Source organism: Ambystoma mexicanum, chromosome 5q, assembly GCF_040938575.1.
Source record: "Ambystoma mexicanum isolate Mex_15411 chromosome 5q, UKY_AmexF1_1, whole genome shotgun sequence".
NCBI lineage: Eukaryota > Metazoa > Chordata > Amphibia > Caudata > Ambystomatidae > Ambystoma > Ambystoma mexicanum.
This window is the reverse complement of record NC_090933.1, coordinates 1,319,173,858-1,319,190,597: the sequence shown is the minus strand read 5'-3', so window position 1 is coordinate 1,319,190,597 and position 16,740 is coordinate 1,319,173,858. Positions and strand designations below refer to the sequence as shown.

At 44.9% G+C, this 16,740-nt stretch overlaps 2 pseudogenes; one reads left to right on the top strand and one right to left on the bottom strand.

The window, feature by feature from the left end:
* LOC138498477 (zinc finger protein 268-like) overlaps positions 1-6,723 on the top strand; it is an 87,484-nt pseudogene extending 80,761 nt beyond the window's left edge.
* The window catches only part of LOC138498498 (zinc finger protein 850-like), a 661,846-nt pseudogene that overhangs the window by 163,734 nt on the left and 481,372 nt on the right, over positions 1-16,740 (bottom strand).

Genomic DNA, 16,740 nt, shown 5'->3' with positions numbered 1-16,740 from the left:
TTAGGGCTGGAGAGATGCAGTCCATCGACTTGAACCCATGGATAAGTCGTGCAGTCCTATTCTGGATTAGTTGAATAGGGCGGAGGGCGGAGTTAGGCAGACTGAGAAAGAGGCTGTTACAGTAGTCAAGTCTGGAAAGAACCAGAGGTCTGGAGACATTGAGTTTCTGTGGGAAGGTGAGGAAAGGGAGAATGCCTCTGAAAAGGCACTGTTGAAAGTGAGCCTTCTTGGCAAAGTCGGAGATGGAGATGGAAAGGGAGGAGTTGAAGATGACACCAAGGTTTTAAGCTTCACAGGAGGGTGATGTGAGGGGGCCCATGGATGGTGGCCAGAGTCTAGGATAAAGAGGGTTTAGGGCTCCCAATGAGCAGGATCTCTGTCTTACTGGCACTAAGGCAGAGATCATTGGTAGTGCACCAAGCCTGAATAGCAGGGAGGTATTCAGGAATGAGTGAGGGAAGGGGGCAGGTGAGGGTTGTTTGAAGGAGAGCTGTGTGTCATCTGCAGAACACTGCATGTCAGGAGAGAAGGTGCAGATCAAATCGGCTAGAGAAGCCATGAGAGAGGATAGAGCCCCGTGGGACACCACAGGTGGAGACTGAGAGGGAGGAGAAAAAGGGGCCCAGGTGACCTTGGGAAGGTCGATCAGAGAGGAATGAGGTCAACAGCCCAGAACCAAGTCTGTGATGCCAAGTGTGTCATGGAATCTATTTATCAGGGTGGCATGATTGACCATCTTCAAGGGAGAGGAAAGATCAAGAAGGATGAGAACGGAAGGAGAGCTGTAACCGAGATATGAGAGAGAGTGAGAAAGAGTGAGAGAGCGCGCAAGAGAGAAAAGCTCTGCCGAGATGTGAGGCAGCGGAGATGCAGGCTTGGGTAAAGGTTCTCTTCTTAGAGCAACTGGAGAGTCGGTATTGCCTTTGGTGCAGGCGGCAGGCCAGTTGGTCAGAGGATGTGCTAGAAGCCTGCCATTTCTGCTCAACCGCTCTGCACTTGCATTTCAGAGCAGCCAGGCAGGAGTCGTACGTGAAGTTGCACTTAGAGGCTGGCTTCATGCAGATCCTCATGGCATGGACAAGGATGTCCAGAGTGTTGGAAATGGAGAGATGAAGGTGAGGGCTGTGTCAGGGTGAGAGTCAGAGGCAGGAGTAGGAGGGGAGTGAAGGTGGCAGCAAGCGCAGCGACTGACACTCGCTTTGAAATAAAGGCGAAGAAGGCTGGCAGTGCAGGTAGTGGCGGGGGCGGGGGGCCTTACCCATGTCTAGTACCATATGTCCCTATGTAGTTAAATGTAACGTTAGTATAGTCATAACACTCGTTAAGCTCAAGTCTGATATGACATAGGAAAACAACTTTGCATGATTTATGACTTTGGTGTCATTCATCAAATCTTCACACAACGTTCCATCAGACATGTAGCCCAAAATCTGAATTGGTTTTCAAACGTTTGTATGCCTTCATGAAAAGGCCAGAGGTATAAGACTGTCCAAAAGAGGTTTACTCATTAATTGCTGCCTGAACCACTGAATTTGTGCATCAATTTGTGAATATTGGCAGTGATGGGGCAACATCCCCATTGGTTACTAGGGTTGTGAGGGCACAGGGGCATGCTGAGATTCAACCTAAAAAAGGGGTCTGGGTCGGATTATGGGATCCTGGTAACAGACCCATTTACACCCACTCCTTAACAGTAAAACGGAGTCTGTATCACCTCCTGAAAACTGCACTGTGGTATTTTGAACAGGGAAACGGAAGTGGGATCCCTCTGGCCAATTACATTTAGTACCTGGCAATAGGGCATTTATATAAAGAATTAGGAAGGCAAATGGGGTGATAGTGTGGAGTTTATGTAGTCTCTCATACACTTTATTTTGGTCTCTGCCACAAACTCCAAACCCATCTCTCATCTCCAGATTTGACAGAAATACAAGATTATCTAGAATTAAAGTCCATGTTTGAATGTAGTGCCAGCATGGCCTGTGACATTCTCACCATGGGAAGAGATTGGTGCTTTACCTTTAAATCACAGCTCTGTCCTTGTCTCCTCGATGGTGCTGTTGGTTATATTATTCATGTTTGGACCAATACACAAGTCATCAGTTATTACATCATGGACTGGACAAGCAGGCATCCGATTGATGGCAAACACCTGCCTTTATCATTTGTGTGTGGAAATTGGGAGCTTCCATGTGTGAATTTAGTCATTTCAGAATAGATATATTGGTAGAACATATATACATGTTCCTGATGATTAAAATATGCATTTAAAATGTTCACCCAGCCTGCGTTTTTTCCTAGTCTTTTGGATGCAAAATATTTTTAAATAAAAATGAATCGCATTATTCATGCTGCATGTTACCTATGTTCCACTAGTTGTTCCCATTGGAGCACCACTTCTCTGCCACCTATCAGGGTGCCTTTCCCCAATAGATGACACTTCAAAGTCAAATAAGTTACTATGTGAGGAGTTACTACTGAGTAGTCTTATTACGTGTGCTGCCTGTGATTGTGAACGTGTTGCAACTAATAATGTGCGTCTCCTTTTATCTTAATAGGTGACTGATGCCCCAGAAATGCAACAGTGATTTGGATTCTCTGGACCATCGCAGTGAAAAGCTTCATTGTTAGAATATGCAATTTCCAAGCATCTTAGAAGAGTGCAAGTTTGAGGTCCAGTTGCCTTTTCAGAATATTCAGGAACTGAGATTGAGAAGAGTGTTGGATACATGATGGCTTCCGCCCATGCACCACCTTTGTGGTAACATCCAGTAACCAAGCTTGATCATACTACAATCCTGGGGGAGAGGTATATCTAGCACTAAAATGACAATGTGTTATGTGCAGTAAGAAAAGCATTTCTCATTTGTGCTCTGAATTTGCAAACATTTTAATTGAAAAGGCTCCTCTTAAGTCAAGGCACCTGACAAAATAAACTGGCAAGACGCTTTACACGTGGACAAAATGTGGGAACAATTGCCATCTCAAGAACATACTTATTGCCCACATGAGGACATGGGTGAAAACTCTGATCAGTGCACTGAATTTGATAATGGTGTCCATTTGAATGATACAGTTATCAGCCTCCAGGAAATGCATACAGGTGAGAAACCTTATGAGTGCATTCAATGTGGGAAAGGGTTTGCTACAAAGGGAGTTCTTAGTATTCACCAGAGAACACATACGGGAGAGAAACCTTATGAGTGTACTGAATGTGGAAAAGGGTTTGCTGAGAAAGGACATCTTATTAACCACCAGAGAACACATACGGGAGAGAAACCTTATGAGTGCACTGAATGTGGGAAAGGGTTTACTGAGAAGGGTCTTCTTATTCGCCACCAGAGAACACATACAGGTGAGAAACCATACAAGTGCATTGAATGTGGGAAAGGGTTTGCTCAGAAAGGAAATCTTATTGACCACCAGAGAACACATACAGGAGAGAAACCTTATGAGTGCATTGAATGTGGGAAAGGGTTTGCTCTGAAAGGAAATCTTATTAACCACCAGAGAACACATACAGGTGAGAAACCTTATGAGTGCACTGAATGTGGGAAAGGGTTTGCTACAAAGGGAGAGCTTACTGTCCACCAGAGAACACATACAGGTGATAAACCTTATGAGTGCACTGAATGTGGGAAAGGGTTTGCTACAAAGGTAGTGCTTACTATCCACAGGAGAACACATACAGGTGAGAAACCTTACGAGTGCACTGAATGTGGGAAAGGGTTTGCTACAAAGGGAGAGCTTACTGTCCACCAGAGAACACATACAGGTGATAAACCTTATGAGTGCACTGAATGTGGGAACAGGTTTGCTACAAATGGAGAGCTTACTAGCCACCAGAGAACACATACAGGTGAGAAACCTTATGAGTGCACTGAATGTGGGAAAGGGTTTGCTTGGAGGGGAAAGCTTACTATACACCAAAGAACACATACAGGTAAACCTTATGAGTGCACTGAATGTGGGAAAGGGTTTGCTACAAAGGGAGAGCTTAATCTCCACCAGAGAACACATACAGGTGTGAAACCTTATGGGTGCATTGAATGTGGGAAAGGTTTTGCCCGGAAGCAACATCTTATTAGTCACCACAGAACACATACAGGTGAGAAACCTTATGAGTGCACTGAATGTGGGAAAGGGTTTGCTTGGAAGGGAAACCTTACAATCCACCAGAAAACACATACAGGTGAGAAGCCTTAGGAGTGCACTGAATGTGGGAAAGGGTTTTCTCGGAAAGGGTATATTATTATCCACCAGAGAACACATACAGGTGAAAAAGCGCATAACTGCCTTGAGTGTGGGAACTGGTTTTGTAATAAGGTAGGTATTATTTACCCTCAGTCCTTACATACAGGTGAGCAACCTCGTAATTGTAATGAATGTAGGAAGAGCTTGTTTTGGGAGAGTGATCGTATTTGCCTTTGCCACCGGAGGATACATACAGGTGAGAAACCTTATTGGTGCACTGAATGTGTAAAATGCTTCAGTCTGAACAGTCAGCCTATTAGGCACCAGACAAAATGCGCATGCCTGGGTCTATTTCAGTACACAGGATGTTCTTATCTGCCATGAGACAGGACATGTAGGTGGTGAAATCTGCAACTGAAGGTGCTTCTGAGAGAAGGAGGTGCTTCTAAAATGCTACTGAGTTTGGCATGGCTGTTGACTAATACTGTGAAGAACCTGCCTCCCTAGCTGTTTTCAGTTACGAATGATGGCTGAATATGATTGTTGAATCACTGCTGTTTGGAATGTATCCCTTCTGGAATATTCAGAAGGGAGACTGTACCATCTGTATTACGGTAACCATCCTATGGAACACTTGGCCTGCATTTCCCTTCCCAACTCCATTGCACAGCTCTCTCAATGTACAACCCTTTCAACCTACTCCCAGGTTCTGTAACGCATCCACGGAAGTTCCTGTTGCATCTCATGCACATATATAGGGATATAGAAGGTTTTCACAAAACAGAAAGGCTTGCGGGAGAGAGGCATAATATGCATTACTTAACTGTTATCAATTAGCATTTCACTGTACCAACGTTTTAGAGCCAAGAATGACTAACTTTGTAAAAAGGAAGTATTTATTTAAACATATACAAATCCCTCATACTTTCTCTCTAGAATAACACAATATTCCAACTCTCCACGTTCACATAGAATTCAAACACATTTGTCTGATAAGCATCAAGTCTCATCGGCTGTAATCAAATCAATCTACATTGCTTCTTTAGTCAAGGACATTCAAATACATGTCAAGCATATAAACCCCTGTCCAACTCCACCTGGGTTTTAAATCGCCTTTCCATTGACAAAGTCACAAAAGTCCTGTCCAGCCTTATCCCTTCTGCTTCAGGAAAATCAAAGTCCAAATAGAATGTCCAACTCCAGACCGCTTCCCCCAGACAGGTCAGCTGCCAGGTTCAGCATATCGCCATTCCAATAGAACTTCTCAGGGAAGTCGCTCCTCTCTAGAACCCATGGGATCTCGTTGCCTTCCTCGTTGTAAATGTCATACTTTTGCAAAATAAAAGTGTCAATGGGAAGTGCAACATATTCCTGCAGAGTCCATGGTGTGGTGCCGTTGAAGCGCGAGGAAAAAAGGAACAGAGGTCCTGGGGCGTGGCTCCACTGCTTATATTATATATCAATGTTGTTTCTGGTGTAAAGCGCATAGAGGCTTTGGACAGACCCGACAAAGCTGTGCCGAGCTCCCTGACGGCAGAAATGTTTCTAGAGAACAGCTGTGCTAGGATATGGATATCATAGATGAGGAATCCGTGGCAGGAAGGAATCCATTAGAAATGCCTCTACTGGGAATTACATTTGTACACCCCCATACATTTGTTTTACTTTTAACTTCAACTGATTAAAATACCCAAAATTTAAATCATCTGGAGCTTCCTGAATAATAAAAATGGAGAAGGCTATATTCTCACATGGGAATTAGACTAAGCTTGGCACAACTCGTGCAAAGACTGTTTTGCAAAGGGAAAACATGGATAATGGCATCCATAAAACTGGAATCGTCAATATTACTCCAGAAGTCAGTTTCCAAGATATGCATGCCTTGCCAGGAGTGCCATCCTTGCTGAATGCTGCAGTGTTTCCACTTTGTGTAGCTAATTCTACAACACTAGTTTCCTTTTCTCCTCAGGATTCCCTGTACTGTATTACACTATTGGCAATCTCTATTGGAGCATTTAGGATTAGTAGATGGTTCCCTAGCCTGGGATCGACATGTGGAGGTGCAATTACACAAAGGAGGGTACATGCCGACTATTAAAGCACTATCTTATAAGAAATTGGTTTGATGTGAAGGGCCCAGAGAAGATGTCAAGTGTTCTGTTAAATTATGTGGACATGTATTGTAGAAAACGGACATTTTGTGAATAGAATCGAAAGAGCAATTGTAGAAATATCCGCTGTGTTGTGAGACAATAAAAGTCATGCAAATTTGGAAATGAAATGGTGCCTTTCTGTCTGAAATGAGAGTTGTGGGTTTAATGATATCACTGCTGTTCTCTAAATTCCAAGAAGAAACAGTGGACATACATGTCTACAGAATAAAGCTGGTCTTTGATAAACTGACATGTCTAATGTAAAGGTCTCCCACCGGGATTCATACACTAAGTGAAATGCTGATGAAATGAATATTGAGCTTCAGCCAATATGTCACTGTGTTCACTGTAAAAATAAATTGTTAGTAACTCCAAATGTGTTAAATCTTTTTCCCTGACTTTTTGTGTAAACTGCGTCCTGGAACAGAGGTGATTAATTAGTGGGGTGAACACCTCTATTCCAGTTTTATGCTGGAATGAATGTTATTGTCCACTTTTTAAATGTTCTTGTCATGACCATTGCGGGAGTGGGTAGTGACAGAGGAGGTGAAGTAAGAGGGGTGGGAAAGAGGTGAACATGGAGGGAGCTGGTCGAGACCGAGGAGGTGGGGTAAAGAGAAGGTGTGGTAATGGGCTCTGTGGAGGGGTGTCAAAGAGCTGAACATGGAAGGAGCTTGTTGTGACAGAGGAGGTGGGGTAAAGAGAAGGTTGTGGTGGTGGTAAAGTCTGCAGGGTGTGCCCTTCCATACCTTAAACCCTCAGCTAAATGAGATATGGCATTAAAGAAAAAATTGAGGAAATTATGATAAATGTGTTTACAAATCAACAGATTGATACAATATTGAGTAATCAATCCAGTGAATTAAGCCCACATTCTACATTTCCTGTCTTTGTATAAACATTTGATAGCATGACCTGTCGCTTTTCTTATGACAAAAGAGATGGATGAACTTTCTTTTCCATAGGATTGTGATAACTGAGGAGTCAGGAATGATACTGGAACACAAGTTAGACAGGAGTTTGGTTGAAGACTTTTGTTATAATACCAACTAAGTTTGGAAAAGGCCTTGCTGTCCCTGCACTAGCAGAGTTTCCCGACCTAAACTCAAAACTAAGTCTCTGTCAGTGTCAGAAGTTCCAAAAAAACCCATCCTTTGTCCAAAGTATTATTCTGACCCTCACACTCTACCTCATACTCACAAATGAATTCTAAGGTGAAAAGGATGTCTTTGGCATTGAGTGGTTTATAAATGTTCAAAAAAAGGAAAAATGTATAACTCCCTCAAAAAGTAGTCTTTCAAGTATGGGCATCCTTGCTCGAGAGCGTTCTTCCCTTCCCCTGTATTCTTCATCACTTTATTTTGGGTTACGCATATATTTTTCACACTGTGCCGCTGGGGCGGACGTGGTGTTTAACAGCCCACCAGCCTGAGCTTTGTAGACCCGAGCTGTAGCCTGCTAAACCAGCGTACGGATAGCTTTTTTTGTGTTTTTTTGTGCCTGATTGGGGATGCACTCTGTGTGAGCGCATCTCCTGACCAAGAAAACAAATTACATAAAAAATGGCGGCCACCCTGAAAATGGAAGATGGACTAGGTGGGATGACGGCGCCATTAAATGATATGGGACCGAATCTGCGGGCGGTGAAGGCAGAATCTCGCCCAGGAAAGGTGGATTCTGATCGGTCAGACCGTCTTTCCCAGGTGCGAAGAACAGTTCTTGGCGTTCCTTTGGGTCAACAACAAAAGTTCTCTTCAAACTGGTTGTCTTCCTTCTTATGTGTGATTCGGATACCTGGTATATTCTCCTGCCAGGGCATTTCATATGTGAACTCCTGCCCACTCTTCCACCTTTTGATGGTTCCGCTTTTTAGCCTCCTTGGCTAACATAATTGGTTTCTTATATATGGTCTCTTTGTCTCTTATATGCTTGCAGTATCCATTGACGAACTTGAAAGTATCTCTTAGAAAACTGCTCCTTCAGTCTTTCTCTGGTTTTAGAAACCGTTCCTTTTCTCTCTTTCTTGGTTTCGCTATAAGTAATTTAAGTTTGGTGCAGCCGCCAATGCACCCTGGTTTTCTCTGTCCCTTTATGGATACGCCGGTTCTTGATGGCATCTCGTTTCTTCTACGGTCTGTTGTTGATGGTCTCCTGCTGCTTTCTGCTTGTGGCATGCTTCCTGAAGCTTCTGCTGGGCTTGTCTGCTTCGCTTGGGATTCCAGTGAGCTGTGCTCCAACCCCAGCAAGTGTCCAGGAGCCCTCCACTGGCTTTTGGCATTCTAGCTGTGTCATCTGCTTTCAGAAACCTTCTGCCATCAGGTTCCTGAATAGGTTTGCTTCACCAACTTCCTTCCAGATCTCACTTTGCACTGAGACAAGCAACTCCCTCCTGCCTGCAGCCTGCTTGTGTTTCTTGCTTCAGTGATTTAAATGTCCAGGACTGTGAGAAACCTAAAGGTGTCTCGCCTGCTAGGCCCCAAGTATCTGTCTTCCATGTGGCCAGGACACGGCCATCGCTATTGGATCCAGTTCCTGGGGGTGGACCATTGCGGGAGGATCACCTGGATGGGGTTGGGGAGGGGTTTCGGGGTGTGAAAGTGAGACACTGAAGGGTGAGATGCGGGATCACCTTCCTTATGACACCTTTTCCCCATCCTACCCCATAGGATACGTAGAAACTCTACCCTGCCCCCTTTTCCAACCCGAACAATTTCTCACACTGCGAAAGACAATGGACTAACACCTGAGCTGTTTACCTGACCTGTCCCAACACAAGGGTCAGGCAGAGTCAGGCAATATACACACCTGACTGCCCTTTCCCTTCCCCACTGGGATAAATGGCGGAGCATGAGAGCACACTTGAGGAAGGCCGAATGCACGAGGAAGCAGACATTCCAGGACGGCATTTAAAACAGAGGGGAAAGGCTTAGAGATCTGAAAGGATGACCAGGAGGGAATTATCCTTGCCCTTTTCAACCCAGACCTGCAAAGCCTCCGTGAAAGGAGACATGAGACTGGGAATCACAGCTGGCAAGTAGTGTCGGATGTCAGCGGTACATGGAAACCTTTCGCACTAATTGCCAGGGTGGGGAGAAGTGGTTGCCATCGTGGTACCGTCCTTGACTCCAGCACCGAAGGAAAAGCCAACTGTTATAGCACAGCCAGTGAGACGTAGGCCAGACTCTGTTCGACTCAAGGTTGCATTGGTAACATTGTACGTGAAGATAATAGACAGAGGTCTTTTGTGAGTGAAATCGGTACCAGCAATAGAGTGATCCGGTGCCACGTGGGGGCTCGTTCAAAAGACTCTAGCTGGTACCCCTCTCCTGAAAGAAAGAGAACGTATTGAACTAAGAACCTTTTGGTTAGTGAAACTACAGAGACCAAGAGGCCAGGGTGAAGTGTCAAAGTGGTGATACAAGGGTCAAGCCAAATCCCTCGTACAGTCGAAAGTCTTTGACACGTTGTGAAAATGAAGTGAACTGTTATAATTGGAAAACATGAACCCGACTGTGGGATGCCCGCAAATTGGGGTAAGTAGTAAGATACCCGTGAACATTGTGATGACAAGCATGAACCCGATTGAGGGATGCCACAGTGATTTGATGGTCTGAGCCTGATCAAGGGAGGCTAACGTTGAGAAAAGGATCAGTTCCCGGCTGAGGGAGATCCAAGGGTGAAGAATAATCGCCTGACGTGAAGATTAACAGAAGGAACTTTTATTTTGTGATTAACTATCAAGCCCTTTGAAGCAAGAGACTTTGCCTGTGCTAGACTTGGGTACAGAAAGCCCTGATATTGTGGAAAGGAATTGTAAGCTCCTACTGGAAAGACCCTAAAGTGTGCTGTGCTCAAGAGTCCCACCTTGTCCTGTGCTAAAAACGTGGGGAAGGGAGAACCCGGCTTTGGCATGCTAACTTATCATTTTGTGAACACTCTTACTTTTCTTGTGAACATTATCCCATACTATTTTGTAGCATAGCGGTAATGATTGGCAATAGTTTTTTATAATTTTAGTATAGGCCCTTTTTATTTGACTAGACTCCACTAGGACTGTATTATTATTGTTTGATGGTTGTAGCTTGCTCCCATCTTTGATTTAGGTTTAGATTAAGCATTTATCTCACACATTTTGTACAGTTTAATAAACAAACTTGAACTGTGATCACTTGTGTCTGTCTTACTTTGAAGCCATGCCTTCCTTACAGGACTCAGGTGTGCGCTTGCTGCCACTAGAGCGCTGCCTGTGCACGTGGATACCTGTGCTCTGCATTACTCTGCTCCTCTTCCTCATCCCAGTGTTGTGGGAATAGTGGTGCCTTCCTGAATGCACTGTAGGAATGTTTGCAATGAGCTTTAAAGGCAAACTACGTTTGGAAGAAGAGTAGGTGGAGTTGGAAAAAGTGTTTTGTAATTTTACAAGGCCCTTTAGATTGTGAGAGTTGGCCTTTGGGGTGTAACATGATTTGTACTACTCTCCATGGGGCAAAGAGGGAAGGTGTTACAATAGGCTATGGGGAATTGGAGATGTAGCTTTAGAATGGAAAGGGGATACCATGTCTCACCCGATGATACTATAACCCTCTCCTGGAGGCTATCTCCCCCCATGTGATCCTCCCTCATATAACCACCCCCAGGGTCAGGTTCAGGTAGCGACAGCCGTCCCCTGGCCACATGGGAGGAGGTCACCGCCGGTAAAGGAGTGATGGTACCATCAGATGAATCACATAACTTGTGCTTTTTGCACGGGATAGTGATTCCTCTGGTGTTGTTTTTTGCACAGGGTAATGTTTCCTCTACTGCTGTTATGCACGGGAGTCTGCATTACCTCCATATAGACACCCATGAGCACGGACACCCCAGCACCTACTCCGCTGCCCTCTTCCTGCACTTGCACGGTCTGAATATTCACAAGGCATCGTAGGTTCGACCGTTCCTTCCCCACTATATTTATATTTGTGTTTTTAATGTACTTCAATCCCATATCCCCCCACCCCCTCTGTTGCCCTGTGGGTGCTTTTAAACAGACATAATTTGCTGTATGAGCGCCTAACAAGCAAACAATAAAATAAAATAAAGTAGCAGTTCCTTGTCCCAGTGCTTTCTCATCAAGGTGCTCCACCTGCTGACAGAACTCGTACCTAAACATGTTTCAACCTCCTGCCTCATTCAGGGCATAAAACATTGTGCCCACCCAGAATCCACCTGTTTTCCTATTGGAGTCAGAAAGGTCACTCTGGGTTCCCCGTCATGGGGAATGTGAACCTGTCATGGTGGAGGGAAAGAGATGAGAATTTGAGCAAAGGCGCTGGCGGGGATGACCTGAGTTTTGGAGAAATTGAGTATCAGGTGGTAAATCGTCATGCAATGGTGAATTTTACACAGGTAATCAGTGCTGTGGGAAGTTCTGGGTAAAGGAGGGAACAAGAAAAGTATTTGGAGAAGAGCTGGTAAGGAAACCCACAGCAGGAGATATGCTTGCTTAGGAGCTGGATGTAAAGAGGAACTTGTAGAGCTCAAAGAATAGAGACTTGAGGAGCTCATCTGATAGAGGGGATCAAGGGGATGTTGTGGCATGCTAGGAAAGAGAAGAACGGGCATTTCAGTAAGTAGGTAGCAATACACTCTTGGGCACTGCCCTGCAAGCCGAGGTGCTAAAGTAAAAAAGGAAGACGTTGGCAACAGTGCAGAAGGCATCAGAAATCCGAGAGACACTGTGGGAGTGGTGAGGAGGTTTGAAGCATGGGCTAGTGCTGTTTCACTGTGGAATTCAAATGGGATTCGGGTGTTAATGTGTTAGGGTGAGGGTGCTGCTGAGTCCATGCATCCCAATTTATGACGATGAAGCTGAGCACCTTGTGCTCATGAAATCTGAAATAGGGAGAAGTGAGACATGATGTGTTAAGCAGAGTTTATACATCAGCTGTTATGTATTTACCCTTATACCACCCCCCACATCAGAAGTATTGACAGAGTAGAACAGCAGGCAACCTATTGTAGGTTAGGAAGATTGCAGTGAACCGGAAGATGTTGAACATGTGAGAGCAGTAGATGCAAGGCAGGGGTGTCGGCACCTTAAGCGATCCTGGGTGACAATGGGTCGAAAGAAGCCTGGGAATTGTCAGCAGACCAAAGGACGAGTGCTGTTCCTACTACGGTATTGGGGGTCAAAAAGAGATTGACGAAAATAAGAAGTGGGTGTGTAAGTGTGTTGGGGAGAGTGCCACTGATCTTTAGTAGAGCAGTAGAAGACTGGAAATTGGGGTGGCAAGAATGGACTGGGGGACCTTGATAACTTGAAAGGCTGAGAGTTGAGGGAGTTATTTATAGAAACACTTGTGTACAGGTGTGTTACAAATGACCTATATATATATATCATTTCATGGTATGTGGCAGTAACTAACATACAAGCTGCATTTATGATACCGACTGTACCATGGCTCATCATGGCTATGAAGAAATTACTCCTGCTCTGCATGAGTACAGGTATGAGTACCAGCTAAACCGTCTACTTGGCCCGACATTGCTACTAAACCAGCAGTGATCCAAATCCTAAAGGTGAAACGGGTAGAGCCTTATAGGTCCTGCACCTTCACCTCGTTTGCTGATGTGGCCTGAGAATGGGCTTTATCTTCAGGAGGGGTGTGAGCTGAAAAAGATACAACGCAGACAATAGTACAGTGGTGTCAAAATAAAAGAATGTCAATCAAGGCTCTGAAAATAGGAACTTAAGTAACAAAATGATCAATGGAGACAACAATTTAAAACAGTTAGACCAGGGAGTGCTTCGACTGTGTTTACTGTTACTGGAGCGCTACACTGACAGTCCAAAACTGAGTATTTCTACAACTTCCATCTGTGTGAAGGCAGAGCAACCATGCTAAAACCTGGAGTCACAGCAAAGCAGATTGCTGCAAGTGTGTTTACTGTGTTTCCTGCTGGTTCCCAGCACTGCTCTATGAAACAAAAGTTACATCACCCCGGGGACAGCTTGAGCTGGTGTTGTCAAAGAGGCAATGTACGGCAGCCAGGGGAGAGAAGGGAGCACTTGCTGGTGAGTAAAGTGAGTCACACGGGTACGCTGTGCCTGCTAAACGGTTCTTGTACTCTTAGCGTAGCTAGCGCTCCTTGCATCGATATGAAGGTTGTAAACAGAAGTGAGCGTTTATTTGTATTTTCTTCCGCCGTACTGACTTGCTCAATCCGCCCAGCCTGTCACAAATGAGTATATACCCTTTAAGGAGTGGTGCAAAGATCTCCCACAGCGGAGGCTGGGGGGATAATGGTAAATACATAACAGCTGATGCCATAAACTCTGCTTAACACATCATGTCCCACTTCTCAGCTATTTCAGATTTCATAAGCACATGGTGCTCCTCTGCATCATCATAAATTGGGATGCATGGACTCAGCAGCACCCTCACCTTAACACATTAACACCCAAATCCCATTTGAATTCCACAGTGAAACAGCACTCGCCCATGCTTCAAACCTCCTCACCACTCCCACCAGTCTCTCGGATTTCTGATGCCTTCTGCACTGTTGCCAACTTCTTCCTTTTTGACTGGTGGACCACGGCTTGCAGGGCAGTGCCCAAGCGTGTATTGCTACCTACTTACTGAAATGTCAGTTTTTCTCCTCCTGGCATGCCACAACATCCTCTTGAACCCCTCTATCAGATGAGTTCCTCAAGTGTCTGTTCTTTGATCTCTACAAGTTACTCTTTACATCCAGCTCCTAAGTAAGAAAACCTGGTGACACACATTGGGATAACTGATCCGGAGGCAGACTTTCAGAAACAAAGCCCTCCTGCGTTTCTAGTGCTTCCCCCTTTGACAGACACTGCGTTCCTAGAACTATCTTGTAATTTTACGAACAAAAATATGATAGAGACCCCCGCAGAGTCAGTGCAAGAAGTGATCATCCAGAAAATAATGCTTTGCCACAACAAATTGAGCCAATCTTGGAAACACAGCATATTTCTTTTTCTCCAGGGCCTCAATTTGTGATGGATAAAAACGTGTCCCCAACGTGTCCCCAATCCCCAATGTTGTTTACCTTAGAGTCCTTGGACCCTAAGCAAATGCCTTCACCTCTGGACCTTGCACTGTAGGATTCCTCTAAAAATGAAGAGGGATCCATCCACATGCATACTACCATACACGACGTACCCAACAAGTCGGGCTCTGTCCTTCATGCTCTGAACTTTACCCTTTCCCGGATGGGGAATTCATAAGATTCAATCTCTGAGGTATATCACAAACAACGTGCCCTCCTAACTAAAATGTCCTCCAAATTGGCATTTCTGGAGGGTTTCATCCATGTAAGGGTTCAATGCCAAGATGAACATTCTGGCAAAGTAGGGGTCCCAAAGTCAGGAGGAGTGAGGATCAAGAAGCCTGTACTAGTTCTGGCCTTGAGCCCCTCTCCCAAAAAAGAAGGAAACCGACAGAACCGAGCAGCGGAAAACAGAGAACAAGGCAGTAAATACAGCAGGCATGGAAACAAAATGGGTCAGTTTAAAATCAAAGCATCTAAAAAATCAGACGATTCTCCCAAAACGAGGGTGAAACGGCTCGCAAAGTTTCATGAGGAACCAATGGTGTAGTCAGTCTCCCCCATACAATAGAGGAGGATGTTTGCAGACAAAACCAAAGCCAGTCCCTTACAATTGAGGAGGTCGTAACTACCAACCCGCCAAATCTAACCCCTGCTAAACACGCAAGCAAAAAGCCAGCAAAGAAGGCAAAGAAGAAGTCAAATAAGCAAACACAGGGCTCAGCAGAAGGGCTAAAGGGCCTAATTGACAAGTTTGTAAAACCCACCTGAAAATCTGTGAAAAAAGTTCGGATCACAGCATCGTGGAAGTGTATTCGGACATGGAGAGTGTGTGAGTGAACCAGCTGACTTAAGCTTGGCTTATATGGAAGATTTTCCGCCAACCTCTTCATTGGTAAACGTCTGGACCAAGGCAGAGTAGCAGCAATTGGAACTGCCAGTGAAAAGCCAGAACAGATTACATAAGAGGGCTCAGCAACTGGTGCCAATTTTCCAAATACAGCAACTGCGGACACATTTCCCACTGGAACCAAGCCTACAAACGACTGTCAGTCTCCTCAACCCAGGCACTCAGATATGCAAAGAGCGGAATCGCGATGCCCTGGAAATCAAATGAGCACACCGGCCTACTTGGGGAAACGAATGGGCTCTCAAATAAATCAAAAACAGAGCCCCTTCTTGACTTTAGAAGAGACGAGGCTCAAATCGTGCCATAATAACAAGGACTAAATGTGTCCTATATCCCTGGATACGGGGCAGACTATGCCGGAGTCAGCTCCGAAGGGGAATTTGGCTTCTGTAGCTTCTCTGCATTGCCCCCTTGAGCTCCTGAGCTGTTTGGGTTCTGTAAACCCCAAACAAAAAGGAGCAAAAGAGAAAGGCAAAAACGAATACCAACAGATACGATCAGGGTTGGCACCTTAACTAGATCTCTTAGAAAAAGGCAAAAAAAGAGACTAAGTGCCTAGGGAAAATCTGCGGGAAGAGCACACCTTAATCCTCTCCGAGGTGTTCCCTAATGGAGACTTAGCTGCCATTAAATCGACCTCAAATCCTGGCCTTGTTTCAGGAGATTCCTAGCCTGAGACGGATCGCCCCCTGCAACATAGCACAGGTCCAATTTCCAGTAAGAGGCAGTTTAAATTTGGCTAAACTCCACTTGTCATCAGAAATGACAGGGCACTAGTTTTGTCAGAACTAGAATTGTTTTTATCCTTGGGATATGATGTGGGGCAGTCCTTGATGGACCCAAAACCAGCCCCCAATGAACTTGTGCTATCTCAACCCTCTGACCCTCAATGTTCATTCAAGAATTGACTGCCTTAAATCCACTCTCAGTAGTCATAACCATGCACACACATGAGAAGAGAAGAACAATTGAGGAACATCCAGGCAGACCATCGCCTGAGTATGATTGTTCCACGGTCTTATCTGTGTTACATGGAGGTGAAAATCCCCAGCCCTTCTGTAGATGATGGGTGGTCCTCAGCTTAGACTTGTGGAACTGTAGAGGCCATATTTTTCCTCACTACTAGAATGTGCCTTGTTATGTCTACAGGAGTCATGGTCGACTGTATGCCCCTTAATAGATGACTATGTTGTTTTAACAGTAGACGCTCTCAGGGAGCACAGGGTCGCCCAGCAGGGGGCCTCTTGTGTGCTGTGAAAAATGGCATAGGTCTAAAAATTGTTAATATAGAGACACATAGAAGGGACATAAAAATATTAAAAGTGTCAAACCGACGCTGCTATGTTTGTAACGTATATTGCAACCCAAAATCTGTATCGAATGAATCGTTTTTGGAAGCGCTTTCAGCCCTCGTTGCAACTGCCC